Source organism: Pinus tabuliformis, chromosome X, assembly GCF_031772625.1.
Source record: "Pinus tabuliformis cultivar Carrire ecotype Pingquan chromosome X, CPIR1, whole genome shotgun sequence".
NCBI classification, from domain to species: Eukaryota; Viridiplantae; Streptophyta; class Pinopsida; order Pinales; family Pinaceae; genus Pinus; species Pinus tabuliformis.
This window is the reverse complement of record NC_142308.1, coordinates 155,362,257-155,367,053: the sequence shown is the minus strand read 5'-3', so window position 1 is coordinate 155,367,053 and position 4,797 is coordinate 155,362,257. Positions and strand designations below refer to the sequence as shown.

Sequence of the window (4,797 nt, the reverse complement as noted above, 5' to 3'; positions counted from 1 at the left end):
ACCTTGTTTCCTTTCAACACCCTGTGTTATGTTCAAAGTTTCTATTTGCAATATTGTTCTCTATGTTTTATTGTTAGCCTTAATGACAAGTGAAATGTTTCACTTAAAAATACTTCATGCAATGAAAATAAAAGGTATGAAGACAACAAGCAATGAAAATAAAAGGTATGAAGACAACATTTACCATTGTGAACATTACTTAAACAATTCAAGAATTGTATCAATGATGAAACTTGGTACTTGCATTGATAATCCTCCACTATTGTTAAAGACCTCAAGCTTAGGTTTATAAACAAATTCTTTGTAAAGAGGAAAAAAAAGGAGGGTATGAGGTACATATGGTTGTTATTTGTTTATATAAAATGAAATTCTATTCTCATCATGGTATTTTTTTAAAGCAAGCCCCGAGGGATAACTCACTTGGTCAAGTTCTCGTTGCTAAAGCACCTCGCTAATGGGAGGTCGTGGGGTCAATATTCCTTGATTCCCTTGGGGTTAGGCTTTGCTAATAAGTCGGTGGGATGTGATCCCTTTTGGTGAATCTGCCTGAATATTACCTTTGAAAAAATACAATTTTTGATAAGAGTAATCTACAATATTTTCCTCTCTCGTTAGGATTTGATATTATATGATTTGATCCTTATACATCTTTAATCCAAATACTAGAATCAACTTTTAATACTCTATATTTGACTATTCATTTGATTGTAAAGAACCAATTGCAAATTTGCTCACCAAATATTACATTTTGACTTCATTACTTCAAATAATTTGTTAAGGGGCCACCTATTGCTTAGACTCCTCAATAAGGATTATGCACATAAATGCATTACACATCTTTCCCCTTTATCTTATAAATATTTGTCCAAATCGCATATTAATTAGAAAATATTGAATTTTAATCTTTGTCCAACTCACACATCAATTAGACAATATTGAATTTTTAATGTTAATCGAAGTAAATTTCTTTATATTAGCCAAAGGGATTGATTCCCTTTACTAGGATGTATTGGCCACCCCATGTCTCCACCTTTCCCTTCCAATGGAATAGTCAAGGTGCAAATTGTTAATACTACTTCTCATCATAGTTCAAAAAATATTATACCTCTGCAATATGCAAATATCAACGGGATAAATGATTGTGGACAATAGACAATACCAAATCATAACAATTGTTTTTTTAAAGTAATTTAATAATTACTAACTTGGTATCCCTAAGAAATTATATAAAGGAGTAAGATAGGACTTCATGATGGCATGGTTATTGGTTATGTGTTGATGTTGACTATTGCTTCTTCCATAATTCTTCAATCACATTGTTTAGTTTGGGAAGAAAGTGGAGACTACAAGATTCAAAAGTGTCTCCCTTCAATTAAGAACAAGCTCACATATGCTAAGATGTAACACATAGAGATAAAAGGAACCAATGAAATTAGAATCTAGAGCATACTAAGGATGTGGTGAAAAATAAGTAGAAATGAAGCAACACTTGGTATTTCACTATGAAATGTACATCCACCTTAAAGAGGGCTTTGTGTCAGAAGACATGAGTTGGGATACAATATATTAAGGTTCACAAATAGAAGACCAAACAAAAATCACAACAAAGATGTGTTTTAAGAACATGATGTTGCAATTCAACCCAACTACAATAAGTGACCCTCCTTAAGGGGCATACTCGGATAAATAAAGCAACACCTCAACCAAAACAACATATAGGAAATCATGTCTCTGCCCCCTCTCTTCCTTTCTATATTCAATTTTTGTTACTTTTGCATAAGGATATTTGCATAAAGATACTAGAATGATATGTACACTTTTTGTCTCATAAACTAATTAGCCTTATGGACTTAAAATAAAGTTCTATTATGTTTTATTTTCATCATAAACACCCCAAAGTTGTCACCAAATTGATGAATAATATACCAACCATAACATTTTCAAATAACAAGATTCAACCTTTTGCAATTCAACTCATTTTCATTTTTTGGTTTTCACAATGTTAAAAAGTTTAATGCAATACTTCACACCAAAGAATTGAGTTTTGAGAAAACTTTTGGTTCAAACATTTCAAATGAAGAAGATCTAGTTAGTAGACTATAGGTTTTTATAATTCAGCACATTTCCATAAATTTTTTATTTAGATTGTGTTTAAAATTGAATAAAATATTTCAAAACTAAAAAATTCCAAAAAGATTAAAATGAAAAAAATCTACTTAGTATACTAAAGGTTTTTATAATTCAACATATTTCCATAAATATTTTATTTCTATTATGTTTAAAATTGAAAAAAATATTTCAACATTAAAAAAATTCCAAAAACATTCATTTAAGCTTTTTGGAAGAGAAATGGAAAGCGTTAGTTCTCAAATAATTGGTTAGAAATAAGGGTCCATAATATGCAAACCATATAATTATCAAGGATATTTTTGTAGAAATAATTATATTTTTAATTATTTTATATTAGTCTATATAAAATTTTGACAATTTTTAAGGTAAATTAATTCTATAATATAAAATTTGGGCCAATCATTCTTAGAAAAAATATAAATTGACGAATCTTTTTTTTGGAAAAAGCATGCAAAATTAACTCACCTACGAATATTAATCCCTAAAATTTTCCCTAGTAAAAATATTTTTGCTTATTAAAATTACAGAAAAGTATTTTATTTTATAAAACAACTTCTTAACAAAATAAATAAAATTACTAAATATAATTGAAATATAAAGTTTCATTTAATTATACTTGCATCACTGACTCTATAAAAACTTATATCTAAAATTTATATGGTTAAAGACAATATCAAAATTTTAACTAAGTGAATAAAAAACTAAATTCCATTATAAAATATTTGAATGAAATTTAATGAAATGGTCACTTATATAAAAGGTAAGTATAAATTAAAAACAATATACAAAAGATGACTAACAACCCTATTGAAATCACAGAAATGACACTGGAAAAATCAAAACCAGAGACCTTATTGAAAATTACAGTGACATAATGTGTGACATCATAAAGATAGCATCCATAGCAGAAAAACAATGCACACAGTGGTGCAGGTGTAACCACCTATCAGAGTCTAGAAAACGAACAGATTTGGTTTGAAGCAAACATCAAACCTGACGTGTACATGGGAAACCGCGCAGGTGAGTACACATGGCATCTTTATCGTTTTGCTTGCAGGGAAAATTGACGAGTAAAGCATCAGGTCGAGCAGTTTCAAGAAAATGGTGCTCACTGCTGACGTCAACATCATCACCATTCAACTGTCGAGTCTGTATTGCCTTCGTGGACACGGATTCATAGACCGACTGGAATCCATTCGATATATTGGCCATTACAGCGCGCCAATCGCAATGGCAACATTTGGGTTTTAGCCTGCAGTATTCAGCGACACCCAATTCCCGATTTGCCGAGAATTTTGGGTTTTGACACAGCAAATTTCAGTCGATCACATACAGTACCGCCATTAAAGCTGCAAATTGACTTTCAGAGCTTTTTGGAATAGGGGTGACATCTCGAATTGATTTAGAGTGAGATCAATTGACCAATCATGTCGGATCCTAAGTATGCTTATCCATACCCAGCCCAAGGTACGGTTGGCGTTTCTAAAACTCAAATTTCTTTGAAATTCACAGTATTTTGAAGTCTGAATTGCCTTTTTATGGATTTGACGAGGAGACCATGTTTAATATGTTGTTGCAGGTTATCCTCAGGGTTATTACCAACAACCTCCACCTGTCGTTGCCCCGCCGGTGTACGCTCAGGCACCTCCGAGGAGGAATGGAGGGTTTCTAGAGGGATGGTATGTTGTTTTTTCCAGAGCTTTTGGTTGTTGTTTTTGTTGATGTCTGGGTATTATGTAAGGGTTTGATAGGAATTCTGAAGTTTTTGATATGAATGGTAAGGGTTTTTATTTGAATTGGGATTTAATAGGAATTATTGTCAGGTATTGATAGGGTTTTGATATAAGTTTTTATTGTGCAGCTTGGCTGCTCTCTGTTGTTGTTGTCTTCTGGATGAGTGCTGCTGCGATCCGTCTATTATCTTCATGAATTAATCTGCCATTGAAACCTCTCTGCCATTGTGTATATATTTAAAAATAATCCCGCTGGTGTTGACAGAAAAAATCATGATGTTGTATATTAACATATATGGATTTAGTCCATCCTGCTTCACTGAACATTTCATGGAATTCAATATAGGTTTCATGGTCTGTTATATTTCTTCTTATTATTGTCCATATTTACACTTCATATAGATTTTGTTGGAACTTTGACATTTATACAGATAAATTAAGTGTTGTTTATGCATTTCTTTCTTTGATCTAGTTTATTCTTCTTTAATTAAGTGTTCTTTATGCATTTTCTGCTTTGGTTTGGTTTTTTTTTTTTTAATCAGTGAAAAAGGCCTTTGCCATGCTGTGTTAAGGAATAATCAACCATTCTAACTCAATTAAGAAAAACATGGTTCAAACAAAGTTATTTGGCATTAATAAACTGAATTTAAGAAGTAATCTGAGTTGACTTTGTTCCTTTAAATCACTGTTATCTGGTACTGTTATATGGTGCCTTTTTCTGTTGCAGTCTTCCCTTTCTTTCCGAAGTATAAGATGATTTGACACGAGCTTCAACAGAGAAAAACAAGCATGTTTTGGCAAAAAACTTGATGTGTTCGGATCAAGTTACAGTTTCTATTGTAATTTAAACTATTGTACTTCAATTTACTTTAATGGTTGATTGAAACCTAGCAAATAAACTATTGAAACCTAGCAATTAAATCATCTTAACTGT

General features: G+C 31.4%; 1 long non-coding RNA gene across 1 annotated transcript; it reads left to right on the top strand.

The window, feature by feature from the left end:
• The first annotated feature begins 3,096 nt into the window (after window positions 1–3,096).
• LOC149138917 (uncharacterized) lies at window positions 3,097–4,317 on the top strand. Its single transcript, XR_016264866.1, has 3 exons — window positions 3,097–3,597; window positions 3,710–3,809; window positions 3,992–4,317. It is a non-coding gene; the product is annotated as an uncharacterized LOC149138917 (long non-coding RNA).
• Window positions 4,318–4,797: the final 480 nt, after the last annotated feature.